At 39.5% G+C, this 22330-nt stretch overlaps 1 pseudogene; it reads right to left on the reverse strand.

The window, feature by feature from the left end:
- Positions 1 to 20986: 20986 nt before the first annotated feature.
- LOC101440589 (peflin pseudogene) lies at positions 20987 to 22023 on the reverse strand (annotated as a pseudogene).
- Between the last annotated feature and the right edge of the window lie 307 nt (positions 22024 to 22330).

Below are 22330 nucleotides of genomic sequence, written 5' to 3' on the forward strand. Positions count from 1 at the left end.
GTTTGTAGTACAGCGGTGCCCCCAGCAAGCTGTTTCGGGAGCTTGCAGGGTGGAAGGTGTCCTGAAGTCGATTTGGTGAGAAAGTGACAGAAGAGACTCTTGTGAGAGGTGGAATTTTGGGTTTCTGACACAGAGGTCAGAGTTTGCGGGCGTGACCCCTCCCCCTAGGGCTGGCGCCCAGCTGCGGGGATCCCTGAAGGCTGTGTTGTGCTGCGGTGCTCCCAGGCTTCCTGTTAACCAGATGCGTGGTTCCAAGGTCTGCGTCCCCTAAACCCTGGTGGCCCACACCCCAGAGACTCACACCTCTTGAGTCTGCAATATCACAGACTTCCCATCCCTGGATGCACCACAACCTGAGGTCCATCTGAGGTCCTTGATTGTCCTAGCCCTCAGCGTTTGTGGTTTTATTTTCCTTTTTCTCTTTTTTCTTTTTTCTTTTTATTCCCTTGGTTGCTAATATTGCATTGTCTCCTGGTCTTTTCTCCCATTGTATCCCCCAAGGTCCTTTTTCGTTTATTTAGGGTTTTTTTTCTTTCTTCTTTTCTTTTTCTTGCTTGTTTCCCTCCTTTTCTTTACCCACCCCCCCTTTTTTTTCTCTTTTTTTTCCCTTTCTTTTTCTTCTTATTTTATTTTATTTTATTTTATTTATACAATAGGTGCTGCAGGGAGCATCTCACATTTGCTGTGTTTCCTCATCCTCCATTTCCTCGTTTCCGTTTGAATTGATTTTGACAACCTACATATTCCCTTTCCCCCACATCTTGCTATCCTCCATCATCTACAGTCTCTCTTACCTTCCACCTCCCTTTCTTTGGTCCCCAAATTGTCTAACTTTTAATTTCTAATACCTTTGTTCTGTTTTCTGTCTTTTATCCACTCTTGATATTACTGTCTTTCTGTTCTCATTCCCTCTCTCATGAAAACACTTGCTTTTTAATTCATACTATATTCCTCCCCATATTCAGTTGACTATCTCATTATAGGTACTCTACTTACTGCTATAACTCTACACAACTTACATGAGTCTAATATACATTCTCCCAGATCTCACATTGTTGGTATGTTAACATTTATTACCAATACTACTTTAGACATTTTCTTTTCTTACACAATTTCTTTTTCCTGGTCCTAATATTTTCCTTCAAAGTGAACTCAGCCAGGAACAAGAAATTAGAATAAGAAGAATAAAGTGACAAAGAGAAAGCATAACACTTACACAAGAACAACAACTAATTAATCCCCAAGACTAGACAAAGAAACTAAGGAACTGATTAAACCCATCAAGATAAAATGATGACCAGACAGCAATAAAAAACTACAAACCAAACCAATAATCAGGAAAACATGGCTGAATCCAATGAACAAACTAAAAACCAGGAAGGGGAGCAGAACATCGGACAAGTAATTAAAGATCTCAGAACATGTATTAGAGACCAACTTAATGAAGTAAAGGAAGAGTTTAACAATATGAAGAAAACACTTGGAGAGGAAATTGCAGACATACACAAAAAAATAACAGATATGATGGGAATGAAGACCACAGTTCAAGAAATCAAAAATACACTCACAGAAAATAGCAGCAGATTAGAAGAGGCAGAGGAGAGAATTAGCGATGTGGAAAACAGTACATCGGAAATCAAACAGATAGTAGAACTGATTGATGAAAAGATAGAAAAAATCCAGCTAGGACTTAGGGACTTGAATGACAATGCAAAATGCACAAACATATGTATTATAGGCATCCCAGAAGGAGAAGAGAAGGGAAAGGGGACAGAAGGGGTGTTGCAGGAAATAATGGCTGAAAACTTCCCAAATCTACTGAGAGAGAAAAATGTACATATCCAAGAAGCACAACGCACCCAAACATCATAAACCCCAACAGGCCCACCACAAGACATATACTTGTCAAATTATCCAATGCTCAAGACAGAGAAAATTCTAAAAGCAGCAAGAGGAAAGAAAACCATCACCTACAAGAGAGGCTCCATAAGATTAAGTACTGATTTCTCATCTTAAACAATGGAGGCAAGAAGGCAGTAGTATGATATAGTCAAGGTACTAAAAGAGAAAAATTTCCAACCAAGAATACTCTACCCAGCTAAACTAGCATTCAAAAATTATGGAGAGTTCAAAATATTCACAGATAAACAAAAATTGAAAGAGTATGCCAACAAGAAACCTCCCCTTCAAGAAATACTAAAGGGGGTTCTGCAGGAAGAAAGGAAAAAGCAGGAGAGGCAGAGTTGGAGGAGAGTGTAAGAGCAACAAAAAAGACAAAAAGAAAAGGAAAAAAACAAACAAAATATGACAAACACAAGTGCAATCAAAATATGGCTAACATAAATAATGCCTTGTCCAGGCCGCGGCGGCGTAAGGAACCGGGCAGAGCCGGTCCAGGCCTCCGCGGCGGGCAGTGGCGGGTGGACCCGGGCCTGCGGAGGGGTTTCTGTTCTTTGTTTTTTGTTGTTGTTGTTTTTTTTTAATTTATTTTGTTTAATTTTTTTTTTTTTTTTTTTTGGAGCATCTGCAGTACTGGGGAGTTCGTGGGCCCTGGGCGGCCTATTGGGGGTTTGTGGGAAGGGAGGTGCTTGCAGACCCATTTGGGCAGACAGACAGGGGGTCTTAGGGCAAAGCGGGGGGAAGTTGTTGTTTTAGATAGAGTTGCAATTGTGACACGTGTATACCTGTATCTCTCTTCCCCCTATCCGTTCCCCACCGTTTGCCCATCCTCTTTTTCTTTCTTCCTTTCTTCTTGTCTTTCTTTTTTTCTTTATTATAGTTAGTTTTTTTTTCCCAGTTTTCTCTTTCCCTCTTGTCCCTCATCTTCCACTTATTTTATTTTAATTCAAGTATACAATAGGTGCTACAGGGAACACCTCACATTTGCTGGGTTTTCCCATCCTCCACTGCCTCATTTCTGTGTGAACTGATTTAGGCTACCTACACTATCCCCCTTCCCCTGCATCTTGATATCCACTATCATCTACTGTCTCTCCTATATTCCACCCCCCACCTCCCGTTCTCTGATCCACAAAGTGTCTAACTCTTAATTTCTAATACCTTTGTTCTGTTTTCTGTCTGTTATCCACTCTTGAAACTACTACCTTTCTTTTCTTTTTCCCTCTCTCATGAAAACAATAGCTTTGTAGTTCATACCATATTCCTCCCATATTCAGTCATCTACTTCATAAAAGGTACTCTACCTACAGCTATAACTCTATACAATCTACATGAATCTAACCTCCATCCTCCCAGATCTCATATTCTTGCTTTGTTAACATACATCACCAATACTACTTTACACTTTTCCCTTGCTTACACAATTGCATTTCCCCAACACTAATACTTTCCTCTAAAGTGAACTTAACCAATAACAAGTAACTAGAATAAGAAGAAAAAAGTGACAAAGAGAAGATATAACACCTATGCAAAAATAACAACTAATTAACCTCCAAGAGCAGACAAAGAAGCTAAGGAACTGATTAAATTCGTCAAAATAAAGAGATGACCAGAAAGCAACAAAAATCTACAAACCAAACCAGTAATCAGGAAAACATGGCTGAATCCAATCAACAAACCAATAATCACGAAGGGGAGCAAAACTTGGCACAAGCAATGAAAGATCTCAGAACATTTATCACCGACAAATTCGATGCAGTAATGAAAGAGGTTAACAACATGAAGACATCACTTGGAGGGGAAATTGCAGACATACGCAAAAACATAACAGATATGATGGGAATGAACACCACAGTTCAAGAAATCAAAAATACACTTGCAGCAAATATCAGCAGACTAGAAGAGACAGAGCAGAGAATTAGTGATGTGGAAGACAGTACATCAGAAATCAAACAGATAGTAGAAGGGGTCAATAAGAAGATAGAAAAAATCCAATTAGGATTTAGGGACCTGAATGACAATGCAAAACGCTCAAACATACGTATTATAGGCATTCCAGAAGGTGAAGAGAAGGGAAAGGGGTCAGAAGGAGTGTTGCAGGAAATAATGGCTGAAAACTTCCCAAATCTACTGAAAGAGACAGATGCACATATCCAAGAAGCACAGCGCACTCCACTAGTCATAAACCCCAACAGGCCCACCCCAAGATATATACTTGTCAAATTATCCAATGCTCAAGACAAAGAGAAAATCCTAAAAGCAGCAAGAGAAAAGAAAACCATCACATACAAGGGAAGCTCAATTAGATTAAGTGCTGATTTCTCTTCTGAAACCATGGAGGCAAGAAGACAGTGTTATGATATAGTCAAGGTACTAAAGGAAAAAAATTTCCAACCAAGAATACTCTATCCAGCTAAACTAGCATTCAAACATGATGGAGAGTTCAAAATATTCGCAGACAAACAGAAACTGAAAGAGTATACCAACAAGAAACCTCCCCTTCAAGAAATTCTAAAGGGAGTTCTGCAGGAAGAAAGGAAAAAACAGGAAAGGCAAAGTTGGAGGAGAGTATAAGACCAACAACAACAAAAAAGACAAAAAAAATATACAAACAAAATATGACAAACAGAAATCCAATCAAAATATGGCTAACACAAATAATTCCTTGATAGTAATAACACTGAATGTCAACGGATTAAACTCACCTATCAAAAGATTTAGACTGGGACATTGGATAAGGAAATATGACCCATCCATATGCTGTCTACAAGAGACTCATCTTAGACCCAGAGATGCATGGAGATTGAAAGTGAATGGCTGGAAAACAATCATACAAGCTAACAATAACCAAAAAAAGGCAGGAGTAGCTATATTAATATCAGACAAAATAGACTTTAAATGTGAAACAATTGTGAGAGACAAAGAAGGATACTACATTTTAGTCAAAGGGAAAATCTGTCAAGAAGATCGAACAATCATAAATATCTATGCTCCTAACAAGGGTGCCTCTAAATACGTCAGGCAAACACTGGAAAAACTAAGTGAAAGAATAGATACATCTACAATTATAGTGGGGGATTTTAATACACCACTATCAACTCTGGACAGAACATCTCAAAAGAGAATCACCAAAGAAACAAAACATCTGAATAGTATATTAGAGGAGCTCGATCTAATAGACATATATAGATCGCTACACCCAAACACAGCAGGATATACATTTTTCTCAAGCGCACATGGATCATTCTCCAAGGCAGACCATATACTAGGCCACAAAGAAAGGCTTAATGAATTCAGAAAGATCAAAGTCATACAAAACAATATCTCTGACCACAGTGGAGTGAAGCTGGAAATTTGCAAGGGACAGAGGCCCAGATTTCACACCACGATTTGGAAATTAAACAGCACACTCTTAGAAAAACAGTGGGTCAAAGAGGAAATCTCAAAAGAAATCAATGACTACCTTGAAACAAATGATAATGATAACACAACATACCAAAATTTATGGGATGCAGCAAAAGCAGTACTGAGAGGGAAGTTTATAGCCATAAATTCATATATCAAAAAAGAAGAAAGAGCAAAAATTGAAGAACTAACTGCACATTTGAAGGAATTAGAAAAACAACAACAAAGTAACCCAACAGGAAGAAGAAGGAAGGAAATAACAAAGATAAGAGCAGAACTAAATGAAATAGAAAATAAGAAAGCACTTGAACAGATAAACAAGACCAAGAGCTGGTTTTTTGAGAAGATCAACAAAATTGACAAACCTTTAGTGACACTAACAAAGAAAAAAAGAGAGAAGATGCAAATACACAAAATAAGAAATGAGAAAGGCAATATCACCACTGACCCCACAGAAATAAAGACTATCATAAGAGGATATTTTGAAAAACTATATTGCAACAAAAATGACAATCTAGAGGAAATGGACAAATTCCTAGAAACACATAAGCAGCCCATATTGACAAAAGAAGAAATTGATGATCTTAACAAACCAATCACAAGCAGAGAGATAGAATCAGTTATTAAAAATCTCCCAACTAAGAAGAGCCCAGGGCCAGATGGCTTCACAGGTGAATTCTACAAAACATTCCGGAAAGAACTGACACCAATCCTGCTGAATCTATTCCAAAAAATCGAAACAGAAAGAACATTACCCAACACCTTCTATGATGCCAACATTACCCTAGTACCAAAGCCAAACAAAGACATCACAAGAAAGGAAAATTACAGACCAATTTCTCTAATGAACCTAGACGCAAAAATACTTAACAAAATACTTGCTAATCGTATTCAACAACACATTAAACGTATTATACACCACGACCAAGTGGGATTCATCCCAGGTATGCAAGGATGGTTCAACATAAGAAAATCAATCAACGTAATACACCATATAAACAGATTGAAGGAAAAAAATCACATGATTATATCTATTGATGCAGAAAAAGCATTTGACAAAATACAGCACCCTTTCTTGATAAAAACACTCCAAAAGATTGTAATACAAGGGAATTTTTTGAACATGATAAAGAGTATATATGAAAAACCTAAAGCCAATATTGTTTACAATGGAGAAATCCTAGACTCCTTCCCTCTAAACTCAGGAACAAGACAAGGATGCCCACTGTCTCCACTCCTATTTAACATTGTCTTAGAAGTACTTGCTCGAGCACTGAGGCAAGAACCAGAAATAAAAGGCATTCAAATTGGAAAGGAAGAAGTCAAAATTTCATTATTTGCAGATGACATGATCCTATACATAGAAAACCCTGAGAGATCTACAATGAAGATTCTAGAACTCATAAATGAGTTTAGTAAAGTCGCAGGTTATAAGATCAATGCGCAAAAATCAGTAGCATTTCTGTACACCAATAATGAGCAAGATCAGGAGGAAATAAAGAAACAAATACCATTCACAATAGTAAATAAAAAAATCAAATACTTAGGAATAAATTTAACTAAAGAGGTAAAGAACTTATACACCGAGAACTATACAAGATTGTTCAAGGAAATCAAAGAAGACCTAAATAAATGGAAGACTATTCCTTGTTCATGGATAGGAAGACTGAACATTATTAAGATGTCTATCCTACCAAAACTGATCTACACATTCAATGCAATCCCAATAAAAATCAACGCAGCCTTCTTTAAGGAACTAGAAAAACTAACTATGAAATTTATTTGGAAAGGAAAGAGACCCCGAATAGCCAAAGACATACTGAAAAAGAAAAACGAAATTGGAGGAATCACACTACCTGACTTCAAAACATACTATAAAGCTACAGTGGTGAAAACAGCATGGTATTGGCATAAGGAGAGACACATAGACCAATGGAATCGAATTGAAAACTCTGATATAGAACCTCACATATACAACCACATAATATTCGATAAAGCCACCAAACCCTCTCAACTGGGAGAGAGTGGCCTATTCAACAAATGGTGTCTGGAGAACTGGATAGCCATATGTAGAAGAATGAAAGAGGATTACCATCTCACACCTTATACAAAGATCAACTCAAGATGGATCAAAGACCTAAATATAAGAGCGAAGACCATAAAAACCTTAGAAAGCAGTGTAGGGAAACATCTACAGGACCTTGTAATAGGAAATGGATTTATGAATATCTCACCAAAAGCACGAGCAGCAAAAGAACTAATAGATAAATGGGATTTCCTCAAAATCAAAGCCTTCTGCACCTCAAAGGAGTTTGTCAAGAAAGTAAAAAGGGAGCCCACACAGTGGTAGAAAATATTTGGCAATCATATATCTGATAAGAAACTTATAACTTGCATATATAAAGAACTCCTATATCTTGAAAATAAAAAATGGGAAAAAGACTTAAACAGACACTTCTCCGAAGAAGAAATACAAATGGCAAGAAAGCATATGAAAAAATGTTCCAAATCTCTAGCTATCAGGGAAATGCAAATCAAAACTACAATGAGATACCATCTTACACCCATAAGATTGGCAGCTATGAAAAAAACAGAAGAATACAAGTGCTGGAGAGGATGTGAAGGAAGGGGAACACTCATCCACTGCTGGTGGGAATGCAGAAGGATCCAACCATTCTGGAGGACAGTATGGCGGTTTCTCAAAAAACTAGCCATAGATTTGCCATATGACCCAGCAATACCACTGCTGGGTATATACCCAGCAGAACTGAAAACAAGGACACAAACAGATATATGTACACCAATGTTCATAGCAGCATTGTTCACTATTGCCAAAAGTTGGAATCAACCCAAATGCCCATCAACAGATGAGTGGATCACTAAAATGTGGTATATACACACAATGGAATACTACTCGGCTGTAAGAACAAACACACTACAAACACATGTGATAACATGGATGAATCTTGAGAACCTTATGTTGAGTGAGGCAACCCAGACATTGAAGGACAAATACTACATGACCTCAATGATATGAAATAAACAAGCTGCCCTAGATAGCAAGAGACTGAACGATAGCCTTACAGGAAATCGGAGGGTGGAGGAAGGATATGAGCTGATGTCTGCAGGGGTGGAATTTAAGACGAAATGGTGGTAAGTATGAACACAAAGAAGAGATAAAAGGGGGGCAAGGGGTTGCCTTTGGTTGGGGCTTTGCGGGTTTGAGGGTGGCTGGGGAGGGACGGATGGGTAACGTTGCCCAAAAGTGGGGGGAGGGAGGGGTAGCATACGAACACAGGAGAGGGTCAGGTGTTGGTGGAGAGTAAAATGCCGAGAAAATCATATCAAAATATAATAAAGAGGGTTACCTGTTTAGAATGCTCGGAGGGGAGGGTCTGATGCAGGACAGGCTCCTGGGGAATGTCTAAATGCTCATTCTGCCAGAGTGGGTGACACCATGGGGTAGAAACCCAAGTAGTGAGAGTGGGGGTGGACCCACATCCTGGGGAGGACTAATGCCATCAAATAGAGGGAACTGAATCCCTCGAAAGAAAGGGTGGCTCCCAGGGCATTGGGACAGTTGAGCAAGTTAGGCCCTGAACACTATTCCATCTATCTCTGGAAGTGGCTCCTCAGGAAACAGAGGTTGGCTGTCACTGTGGGCACCAAGGTGGAAGGGGAAAATGGACGTTAAATGTGTGGAACCAAAGTAAATGGGGGGTAAGAGAGGAGTTTCTTGAGAGTACACAAGGATGGATATAAAACATGTAATATTACACCATAACATATAGGAGATGACAGACTGATAATGTAAACCATAATGTAAAACATAGGATAACTAAAAATGTAAAGAACTGTGTATCCTAAAGTATGCACCATAATGTAAGCACAGATGTCACCTTGTTAGAAAGCTAATGTCTCAGACTCTGTACATCACTTTAAGTAAATATGATATGAATAGGGCGTAAGAGTATCACTGTGGAAGGGAAAAGGTTTTCTGGTGGATGTGTGGGAGTGCTGTATATTATATATATACATTGCTGTGGTCTAGGACTCCTGTGAAGAAAAGCTGAATAATTAGGGGGGGAAAAAAAAAAAAAAGAAAAAGATAGGATGTGGAATTTTTTCAAATCAACATTCTTTATCTAAGTTCTTTATCTAACTTTATCCAAGTTCTTTATCTATCCTTTAAACCCATCGCTATAGGCCATTCCCTAGTAAGGGACCATGACATTATATTGGGCTTCAAATTTTGGGGAGTCCTGGATCACAGAGTGTTTCAACAATGGCAATGGAGGGATACTGGTATGGGATACCAATGACAGGTGATATATGGCTGACAGGGAGCTGTACAGAACATATGTCCAGGGTGCATGGTAATGTTTGGATATACTCATAGTGGCAACAATTAAAAACCACAGCAGGGGGGTACTGGGTTCCTGGCCAGTGGTGCTCTGTCGTGGTCCCTAGGGGAGCAGCAACAGTCTCCCAGGTACAGTGGCGGGGACCGGGAGGGAGTGAGGGTTCAACAGTGAGCCCCTGATGCTAATGACTATGCTTGTGAGCTGATAAACTTAAAATAAGAACAAGGCCTAGAGGAACATTGTGCCTGGGAATTTCCTCCTGTCAGCCTCCATGTTACTCACATGTGGCCAGTCTCGAAGCCGCCAAACTCAGCATGTAAATGCAATGCTTTCCCCCCAGCGTGGGACATGACACCTGGGGATGAGCCTCCCTGGCAACGAGGGACCACTATCAACTACCAACTGATGATGCAACTGGAAAATGACCTTATACGGAAGGTTCAATGCGGATCAGCAGAATATCCATGTCTACATAAAATACCATGACTTTAAAATGCTGTTTGACCTAAAGTAAGGGGGAAATGGAAAGGAGAAATGAGTTTATATGGCTACGAGTTTCTAAAAAAGAGTCTGGAGGCTGGCAGAAGGTTTGCCCTCATGCACAACTGAGCAGAGTCAGAGAGACAGATAAAGCAGATACAACCCCCAGATATTGGTTCCTTTGAGGGCTAAAGAGACCCATGGGAGTTATGGTCATGGCCAATGGGGTTAACTACCAGGGCAGATGGCCCCTCTTTGGAAATGGTGTTTATGTGTGATGAATCTGGACTCAGATGGGATCTCCCTTCATAAGACTTTCATGCTAATGTGCTGGAGGTGCAGTTAATGTTGGGGTTTAAGATATATTTAGGGGATTTGAATCTCTGGACTGACAATGTGATAGCCAGGTCCTGAGCCTCAACAGACTCCAGCACCTACAATCTGATCTACTGGACCTACCACACTCAGCTAAGATGGAGTTGAAGAAGGACAACCACCACACCATGGAGCCTAGAGTGATTACAACTGAGAATGGGAGGATTGCATCCAGCATCCATGTGGAATCTGAGCCTCCTCTTGACATAGAGGTGCAATGGACACAACCAATCCAATGTCCACATAGAAGAGGTGGCATTGGATTGGGAAAAGTGGACATGGTGGACGATGGGTATGGGGAAAGGCAGGAAGAGATGAGAGGTGGAGGCATCTTTGGGACATGGAGCTGCCCTGGATGGTGCTTCAGAGGTAATCACCGGACATTGTAAATCCTCACAGGGCCCACTGGATGGAATGGAGGAGAGTATGGGCCATGATGTGAACCATTGTCTATGAGGTGCAGAGGTGCCCAAAGATGTACTTACCAAATCCAATGGATGTGTCATGATGATGGGAACGAGTGTTGTTGGGTGGGGGGGGGAGAGGGGGGGTGGGGGGTTGGGGTTGAATGGGACCTCACATATATATTTTTAATGTAATATTATTACAAAGTCAATTAAAAAATAAAAAAATTAAAAAAATAAATAATGCCTTGAAAGTAGTAACACTGAATGTCAATGGATTAAACTCACCTATCAAAAGATTCAGACTGGGACATTGGATAAGGAAATATGACCTATCTATATGCTGTCTACAAGAAACACATGTTAGACCCAGGGATTCATGGAAGCTGAAAGTGAATGGTTGGAAAACAATCTTACAAGCAAACAATAACCAAAAAAAGGCAAGAGTAACTATATTAATATCAGACAAAATGGACTTTAAATGCAAAACAATTGTGAGAGACAAAGAAGGATACTCCATATTAGTGAAAGGGACAATCTCTCAAGAAGAACGAACAATCATAAATATTTGTGCTCCTAACAAGGGCGCCTCTAAATACGTGAGGCAAACACTGGAAAAACTAAGTGAAAGAATAAATGCCTCTACAATTATAGTGGGAGATTTTAATACACAACTATCAACTTTGGACAGAACATCTCAAAAGAGAATCACTAAAGAAACAAAATATTTGAACAGTATATTAGAGGAGCTAGATCTAATAGATATAAACAGATCATTACACCCGAATATAGCAGAATATACATTTTTCTCAAGTGCATATGGGTCATTCTCCAAGAGAAACCATATGCTAGGCCACAAAGAAAGGCTTAATGAATTCAGAAAGATTGAAATCATACAAAATACTATCTCTGACCACAGTGGAGTGAAGCTGGAAATCTGCAAGGGCCAGAGGCCCATATTTCACACTAAGATATGGAAATTAAAAAGCACACTCTTAGAAAAACAGTGGGTTAAAGAGGAAATCTCAAAAGAAATTAATAACTACCTTGAAACTAATGATAATGATAACACAACATACCAAACCTTATGGGATGCAGCAAAAGCAGTACTGAGAGGGAAATTTATAGCCATAAATTCTTATATCAAAAAAGAAGAAAAAGCAAAAATTGAAGAACTAACTGCATATTTGGAGGAATTAGTAAAAAAACAACAAAGTAACCCCACAGGATGAAGAAAGAAAGAAAGAACAAAAATAAGTGCAAACTAAATGAAATGGAAAACAAGAAAGCACTTGAAAAGATAAACAAGACCAAGAGCTGGTTCTCTGAGAAGATCAATAAAATTGACAAACCCTTAGTGAGACTAACAAAGAAAAAAAGAGAGAAGATGCAAATACACAAAATAAGAAATGAGAAAGGAGATATCACCACTGACCCCACAGAAATAAAGACTATCATAAGAGGATACTTTGAAAAACTGTATTCCAACAAAAATGACAATTCAGAGGAAATAGACAAATTCCTAGAAACATGTAAGCAGCCCATATTGATGAAAGAAGATATTGATGATCTCAACAAACCAATCACAAGTAAAGAGATAAAATCAGTCATTAAAAACCTCCCAACTAAGAAGAGCCCAGGGCTAGACGGCTTCACAGGTGAATTCTACAAAACATTCCGGAAAGAACTAACACCAATCTTGCTAAAACTCTTCCAAAATATCAAAACAGAAGGAACATTACTGAACTCATTCTATGATGCCAACATTACCCTAGTACCAAAGCCAAACAAAGACACCACAAGAATGGAAAATTACAGACCGATTTCTCTAAACAACCTAGATGCAAAAATACTCAACTAAATACTTGCTAACTGTATTCAACAACACATTAAACGAATTATACACCATGACCAAGTGGGATTCATTCCATGTATGCAAGGATGGTTCAACATAAGAAAATCAATCAATGTAATACACCACATACACAGATTGAAGGGAAAAAATCACATGATTATATCCTTAGATGCAGAAAAAGCATTTGACAAAATACAGTACTCGTTCTTGATAAAAACACTCCAAAAGATTGGAATACAAGGAAATTTTTTGAACATGATAAAGAGTATATATGAAAAACCCATAGCCATCATCATTTACAATGGTGAAATCCTAAAATCCTTCCCTCTAAGATCAGGAACAAGACAAGGATGCCCACTCTCTCCCCTTCCCTTTAACATTGTCTTAGAAGTACTTGCTTGAGCACTGAGGCAAGAACCAGATATAAAAGGCATTCAAATTGGAAAGGAGAAACTCAAAATTTCATTATTTGCAGATGACATGATCCTATACATAGAAAACCCTGAGAGGTCTATAACAAAGCTTCTAGAACTCATAAATGAGTTTAGTAAAGTCACAGGGTGTAAGATCAATGCGCAAAAATCAGTAGCATTTCAGTACACCAATAATGAGCAAGCTCAGGAGGAAATCAAGAAACAAATACCATTTACAATAGTAAATTAAAAAATCAAATACCTAGGAATAAATTTAACTAAGGATGTAAAAAACTTACATGCAGAGAACTACACAAGACTGTTCAAGGAAATCAAAGAAGACCTAAATAAATGGAAGAATATTCCCTGTTTATGGATAAATAGACTAAATATTATTAAGATGTCTATCCTACCAAAATTGATCTACACATAAAATGCAATCCCAATAAAAATCAATACAGCATTCTTTAAGGAACTAAAAAAAATAACTATGAAATTTATTTGGAAAGGAAAGAGGCCCCGAATAGCCAAAGACATATTGTAAAAGAAAAATGAAATTGGAGAAATTACACTACCTGACTTCAAAACATACTACAAAGCTATAGTAGTGAAAACAGCATGGTATTGGCATAAAGAGAGACACACAGACCAATGGAACTGAATTGAGAGTTCTGATATAGATCCTCATATATATAGCCATATAATATTCGATAAAGCCACCAAACCTTCTCAACTGGGAGAGAATGGCCTATTCAACAAATAGTGCCTGAAGAACTGGATATCCATATGTAAAAGAATTAAAGAGGATTACCATCTCACACCTTATACAAAAATCAACTCAAGATGGATCAAAGACCTAAATATAAGAGCCAAGACCATAAAGACTTTGGAAAGCAGTGTAGGGAAGCATATACAAGACCTTGTAATAGGAAATGGCTTCATGAACTTCACACCAAAAGCACGAGCAGCAAAAGAACAAACGGATAAATGGGACCTCCTCAAAATTAAAGCCTTCTGCAACTCAAAGGGACTTTCTCAAGAAAGTGAAAAGGGAGCCTACACAATGGGAGAAAATATTTGGTGACCCTATATCAGATAGGAAACTTTTAACTTGCATATATAAAGAACTCCTATATCTTGAAAATAAAAAGATAAACAACCCATTTTAAAAATGGGAAAAAGATTTAAACAGACACTTCTCCAAAGAAGAAATAAAAATGTCTAAAAAGCATATGAAAAAATGCTCCAAATCTCTAGCTATCAGGGAAATGCAAATCAAAACTACAATGAGATACCATCTTACTCCCATAAGATTGGCAGCTATGAAAAAAAACAGAAGAATACAAATGCTGGAGAGATTGTGGAGGAATGGGAACAGTCACACACTGCTGGTGGGAATGCAGAAGGATCCAACCATTCTGGAGGTCAGTTTGGCAGTTTCTCAAAAAACTAACCATAGACTTGCCAAATGACCCAGCAATTCCACTGCTGGGTATACACACAGCAGAACTGAAAACAAGGACACAAACCAATATATGCATACCAATGTTCATAGCAGCATCGTTCACTATCGCCAAAAGTTGGAATAAACCCAAATGCCCATCAACAGATGAATGGATAAATAAAATGTGGTATATATACACACAATGGAATACTACTCGGCTTTAAGAACAAATACACTACAAACACACGTGATAACATGGATAAATCTTGAGAACCTTATGTTGAGTGAAGCAACCCAGGCATTGAAGGACAAATACTACATGACCTCAATGGTATGAAATAAGTAAACCAAGCTGCCTCAGAGAGCTAGAGACTGGATGATAAGCTTACAGGAAATCGGGGGGGGGGGGTAGAAGAAGGATATAAGCTGACATCTACATGGGTGAAATCTATGATAAGCTGGAGGTAAGTATGTGTACAAGGAAGGGATAAAATGGGGGCATAGGGTTACCTTTGGGTGGGGCTTTGCAGACTTGAGGGGGGCTAGGGATGGGAGGATGGGTAATATTGCCCAAGAAATTGGGGGGAGGGTGGGGCAACATATGAACATAGGAGATTGTCAGGTGTTAATTGAGAGTATAATGCTGAGAAAACCTTTTCAAAAATATAATAAGGAAAGTTACGTGTTTAAGATACTTAAAGGGGATAATCTGACACAGGACAGACTCCTAGGGAATATGTGAATGCTCATTTTGCCAGAGTGGGTTATACCATTGGGTAGAGACCCATATAATGAGAGTGAAGGTATACCCACATCCTGGGGAGGACTGAGGCCATCAAATAGAGGGAACTGTATCTCTCAAGAGTAATGGTAGTTCCCAGGGCATTAGGGCAGTTCAGCATGTCAAGCCCTCAACACTGTTGCAAGTATCTCTGAACATGGCTCTTCAGGAAATGAAGATTGACTGTCACTGTGGGCCCTAAGGGGAGGGGAAAATAAGTATTGAATAGATGGAACCAGTGTAACTGTGTGGGCAATAGAAGTGTTTCACAAGTGTATGCAAGGATGGATATAAGACATGTAAAATTACACCAAAAATATTTAGGGGCTGATAGGCTAAAATGTAAATCATAATATAAAACATAAGATAACTAAAAATTTAGAAAATTGTATAGTCTAAAATATAAACCACAATGTAAACATAAATTTTACCTTGTTTGAAAGCTATTGTCTCAATATCTGTACAACAGTTTCAGTAAATATGGTATGAATATGTTAAAAGATTATTGCTGTGGAAGGGAAAAAGTTTTATGTTGGATATGTGGGAGTACCGTATATTGTATATATGAATTACTGTGATCTAAGAGTCTTGTGAAGATAAGCTTAATAATTAGAAAAAAGAAAAAAAAAAGATAGGATGTAGAATTTTTCCAAATTAATATGTATTCTATATCTAACCTTTAAGCTCATCGCTATATTCCATTTCACTATTAAGGGAACCTGGCAATATATTGGGCTTCACTTTTCAGGAAGTTTTGGATCATAGAGAGGTTCAACAAGGGCAGCGGAGGAATACTAGTGTGGGATGTTATTGACAGAGGACACATGGTTGGCAGGAAGTTCTACAGGGCATATATCCAGGGTACATAAAAATGTTTGGATATTTTCATAGTGGAAACAATTAAAAACAACAACTGAGGGAGTATGGAGATTCTAGCCAGGGGAGCTCTATCACAGTCCATAAAGGAACAGCAACAATCCCCCAAGTGAAATGGCAAAGACCAAAAAAGAATGAAGGTCCAACAATGAGCCCCTGATACTAATGGCTATGCTTGTGAGCCTGTGCACCTGAAATAAGAACAAGGCCTAGAGCAGCAGTGTGCCTAAGAGTTACCTCCTGAGAGCCTCTGTGTTGCTCAAATGTGGCCAGTCTCAAAGTCAAACTCAGCATGTAAATTCGTTGCTTTCCCCCCAGTGTGGGACATGACTCCTGGGGATGAGCCTCCCTGGCACTGAGGGATCAATACCAAGTACCAGCCGATGACATAACTAGAAAATGACCTTGAATAAAAGGTTAAACTAGGACCAGCAGAATATCTCTGTCTACATATAATAACAGCAGTTTAAAATGCTTTTTGACCTAAATCAAGGGGGAAATGGAAAGGACAAATGAGTTTATATGGCTATGAGTCTCTAAAAAGAGCCGGGAGGTTATCGGAGGGGTTGCCCTTATGCACACCTGAGCAGAGTCCCAGAGACAGATAAAGTAGATACAACCCCATGTATTGGTTCTTCTGAGGGCTACAGAGACCCACAGGTTCTATGGTCATGGCAGATGGAGTTCAGTGCCATGTCAGTTGGCCTTTCTTTGGGGTTGGTGTTTCTGTGTGATGGAGCTGGACTCAAGTGTGATCTCTTTTCACAAGCCTTTCCTGTTACTTTACCAGAATTGTAGTTGGTGCTGGGGTTTAAGATATACCCAGGGGATCTGAATCTCTGGACTGACCATATGATAGCCAGGTCCTGAGCCTCAACAGACTTGCAACTCCTACACTCTGGTTTATTGGACTTACCCCACTCAACTAACATGGAGTTGAAGAATGTCAGCCACCACACCATGGAGCCAAGAGTGCCTACAACTGAAAGCAGGAGGATTGCATCCAGCATCCATGTGGAATCTAAGCCCTCTCTTGACATAGATGTGGAATGGACACAACCATTGCAAGGTCCACAGGATGGAGGAATAGAATATGGATTAGACTTACTGATATTCTATTCATGAACTATTGTGGTTAGTAATTGAAGATAATGTGGCATTGGTGTGGAAAAAGTGACCATGGTGGCTGCTGGGTGTGGGGAATGGGAGGAAGAGATGAGATGTGGAGGCATTTTTGGGACTTGGAGTTGTCCTGGGTGGTGCTGCAGGGACAATTACTGGACATTGTAGGTCCTCCCATGGCCCTCTGTTTGGAACGTGGGAAAGTGTGGGCTATGATGTGGACCATTGACCATGAGGTGCAGCAATGCTCAGAGATGTATTCACCAAATGCAATGAATGTGTCATGATGATGGAGGAGAATGTTGCTATGGGGGGAGTAGTGGAGTGAGGGGGGTGGGGGGGGTACATGGGGACCTCATATTTTTTTAATGTAATATTTTTAAAAAATGAATTAAGAAAATAAAAAAAAATTTTAAATTAAAAAAAAATAGAGATGGAAAGATGTCTAAGGAACATGGACAGTAACATGTTTGAAATGAACACTGGAAAACATTAACACTGAGGGATCACAATAAGTAAATTGGTGGATTCTGATCTCCAATACCTTTGGTCCAAATGTAACCTATAACTATCCATTCATTCATTCAACAATATTTATTGACTCTAAATTATTTCTGGCAATATTCTGTTAATTGAATAGAGGGTGATTCCTGTGCACACAGAGACTGCTACCTAGCAGGGAAAGTAGATGTCCCAGATTAACACATCATCCTCTCCATTTTTCCAGCCTCCTTCACACAGTCCAGATATAGACCATTCACCAATCACCTGAGATCCTTTACATACTCCTTTTCTCTCACTCATCACATTGTGTTAGCAATTAACTTTTGATGATCCCAACTCGTAAACCTTCAGCTGTCTGTGCAAATAAATGATACTTAGGAAGCTCTGCATTCTCAAGTAAGGTCGGTGATGCCAAGGCAAGATAGTTTCTTATGATGACTTTAACTTTCAGTTAACCATGTGTGAATAATATTTTTGCATTATCCTTTTATCCTCCTTTTCAATTTTGACTAAATTCTCATTTAATTTCTAAAAATGCTTCAGATTTCTTTTCATTTTACTTTGATTATAGAAAACTTCTTTTCTCTACCCTTTCAACCAATGATTTCCAGATGGGAAATGGGCCGTAAGTCGTGTCTGTAGCTTGAGTCTCAATTACCCTACTTTGGTAACTAGTGTTTCTATTTCCTCTTAACAGTTTTCCAGCTCTTCAAAGCTAAGGAAAACAGACTCAACTATAAAGTAGACTGAGCTTAAAAAGCTTCCACTTTTCCAATTATAATTCCTATATTGCAGGAAGAATTCTATAGAAATATAATTATTACTCTGGGTGAAAAAATATGAGAAAAAGGTTGGAGGAGAAAAAATTTAAATCAATGGATTGAAGATGAACTTTCTCTCTCAGCCCTATAACTCTCACAAATATGGGAGAGAAAAAAAAAAAGACATCACTCAAAAGAGAAACCAGAGCATTATGTAACTATGTACTGAGAAGTAGGCACTTTTTTTCATTATACAAATGCACTATCGACTTGAGATTCCTATATATACAAGGCACAGTTCCCAGCACTGGCAAAACAGAGATGAAAAAGTTCTTGGCTTTCACACTCTAATTTGGAGAAATGACTGATAAACACACAACCCTAAAAGGATTTCTATATTTTTGTACCCAATTTTAAAAATATGCTTTTGCATTTTAAGTTTTAAAAACTCTACAAAGTGCAACTCCCAGGAGAAGGGGTATTAATACTTAACATACATAGAATTTTCACTTAGCTTGGCTGTAAAAGTGTGGAAATGGGTAGAGTTGAAGGTAACAGATTATAGTGAGTATAACTAACATGGCTGGTTTATAAATGGGATTGTGGCTGAAAGGGTCGTCTAGGGATATAAATGCCAATTGAAAGAAAGCTAAAGAATAATCTAGGGACTGAGTAACATAGAGAACCTGGAAATGGATGATTGTGGTTAACAATAGAAATACAAGAATGTTCTTCTATGAATTAGAACAAATGCACATCACTATTACAAGGTGGTAAGAATATAGTGATGCATGGGAAAAATACAATTAATGTAACTTGGACTATACTTAACAACAATATTATATTATTCTTGCATCAATGTCAAAGAAAGTACTATATCAATGGTAGGGGTCGATTATAGAGTGTATGGGATTTTTCCTTTTGGATTAAGGAAAATGTTCAAATTTACTGGTGTGATGACTGCACAACTTTGTGATGAAAGTCAGAGCCACTGACTGTACACTTTGGGTAGAATGTACAAGGCATATGACTACATAAAAAAGTGAATCATGCAGTGGAAAATGGGTGATGGTTAACAGTACAAATATGAGAGTATTCTCTCATGAACTATAACAAATGTACAATACTAATACATTGTGTTGATAATGGGGACTGTATGGAAAAAATATACCAAATGTACACTATGGACCATAGTTAGTGGTAAAAGTCCGATCATGTTCTCTCATAATCTGTAACAAATGTTCCACAACAATGTAAGGTATTGGTGGAGGGGTCGTGTATGGGAATTGTGCACCTTTTGCATGATTGTTTTGTAAGCTCATAACTTCTTTGATTAAAAAAAAAATGTGGCTCCCAGATAAGCAAAGTATAATTTATTAATATTAAAACACAGCTTGAATATTGTTATTATAGAAACAGAAATGGAAGGGCAAAATATTAATGTTACATACCTACTCAGTACCTGAACTTGGTGCTTCATTTAATCGTCTCACCATCCTCTGAATGCTACTACTAATTGCTACAGATGAGGTAACTATATATCTGTTCTTCGAATTTTGATGAGACTTGCATTAAGGTCTAGCACATGATCAATTTTGTAAATGACTTGTAAATATTTCCTTTATACAGTGACATTAGGTTAAGCTTGCTAGTGTTCTTGTTCAAAAGTTCTGTGTCCTTAATGAGTTGGGCTTTTTTAAGTTTACTATTTCTATTGAAGCTTATAGTTTCACTGAACTTTTGGCCCAAATGAAAAAATGACAAAGAAAGAAAAAAGCACTGACGGTGGAAAGAAGCAACTATCCCCTGGGGATTGAAGCCAAACAGAGCACAATGGGTAAGTGAGGGGTCCGAGCTGGGGAAGGGAGTTGCCTGGACAATGATAGTCAGAGAGCAGATTGTCTGAGCTCCCTGATCAGGAGCAGCCCCCAGGCAACCGAAAGTTAACACGCAAGGACTAGTGGCGGTGGAACCAAATCACTGGTCCAGGCAGCAAATTTCTCTCATCCTTGGTCAGCTTCCACTTTGGGGAAACTGGGCTCATCTGACAAACAGCATGGGTCAGGGAACACAGGTACCAACAGTAAGAGATTGATGAACGCTGAGTGGCATCAAGGTATAGAAGGGAAAGCCAGATACCTAGGCCCAGCTGGTCAGACACTAAATCCATTGTAATGCCTGGTACCTCCCACTCCTGGTGGTAGGGCTGTGCCATTTAGTTGCCCAAGATGGTAAGGGTACTTGACTTTCTGTCCTCTCCTCAGGTCTGACCCCTAATTATGTGACTTCAGTCCAGGATTCCACTATAGAGTGGATATGACACAAGACCTCCAACCCCTTTGGGAACAGTGCTGCATCACACGAGGGACATACCCTTTTTTTGAGGGGGGAGGCAGGAAAAGAAGAGAGACCCGTTTTAAATGCTTTTCCCATTTTAAGGAGCCAGGAAAGATCCCAAGTGCATTCCAATCTTTACAGATGAATGGAGTCATGAGAGGCTGTATGGTGACAAAGTCCTCGAAGCTGAGCCAGATGGTGTCCTGCACAGACGTGTCCCTCTCCCAGGACTCAGTCAACACCTGCAGCTTGGTGCGCACCTGGGGGAAGCAGCCCAGCTGTGTGCCAGGATTGGAGGGGTCCTGGGCAGTAGCAGGAGACCAGGAGCTGAGGTGCTGATGGGGTCATAGCCCATTTGGGACAGAGCTTGCTGCAGTTCCACGTAGGTAGTGGAGCTGGAACATTTCCGATCATACTGCTGAAAGAGGTTCTTCCACTGCTAGATGAATTTTCACAGGGCTGAGAAACCATAGACATCAATGCAGGCTGACTTGGTCTTATCAAACATGCTTATCATCATGAGGCATGTCTCATCATTGAACAAGGACCAGTTGGAGTTGGCCAGAGCTTTCTTCAGCAGCTTGATGGAAATGTAGCCACTGTGACTGGAGTCCACTGACTGAAACCAAGTGTAGGCCTGAGGATCCACAGTGGGAGGGCATCTCCCAGAGGATGTCCCTGCCCTAAGGCTTAGGCCCCTGGGCACTGTAGGATTTCAGAGATGGCTGACGATAGGGGCCCTCTGGGGCCACAGCACCCAATGACCCTCCTGGAGTTCCAGAAGGGAACACCCCAGGGTTGGGGTGCCTATAGGGCCCTCCACAAGCCTGCTGGTCCATAAGGCGCCCCCATGGGCAGGACCCCCATAACTGCCACCTGGAGGTAGCCTGCTACTATACTACCCTCCACTGCAGGGTGGAGTACAGGGTAGTAATTGCCTGGAGGGGCTTCCTGCACTTGTCTGTAGCTCCTGGGAGCCCTGCCCATATGGATAGCAACCCATGGTGACTCTTCTTAATGAGTTTTTTACTCTCTTGATCGATCATTCAAAACAGTACATAAAAGTTGTCAAAAACCGGAGGAGGAGGGGCAAGATGGCGGCTGAGTGAACATCCCTGTTAGAGTCTTCTGCAGGGAATCGGCTGGGCGGCGTTGGAGACTCTTTGGGACCGGATTGTTTCGGGATTTTTGCTGGTCCGGAGGTGTCTGGACATCGATTTGGAGGGAAGGTAACAGAGAGGATTCATCTGTGAAATATACACGGAGATCCCAGCTACCTGTAGAGGATTCCCTTCTTGGGTAGGCGGAGA

This window comes from Dasypus novemcinctus, chromosome 4 (genome assembly GCF_030445035.2).
Source record: "Dasypus novemcinctus isolate mDasNov1 chromosome 4, mDasNov1.1.hap2, whole genome shotgun sequence".
In the NCBI taxonomy this organism is placed as follows: domain Eukaryota; kingdom Metazoa; phylum Chordata; class Mammalia; order Cingulata; family Dasypodidae; genus Dasypus; species Dasypus novemcinctus.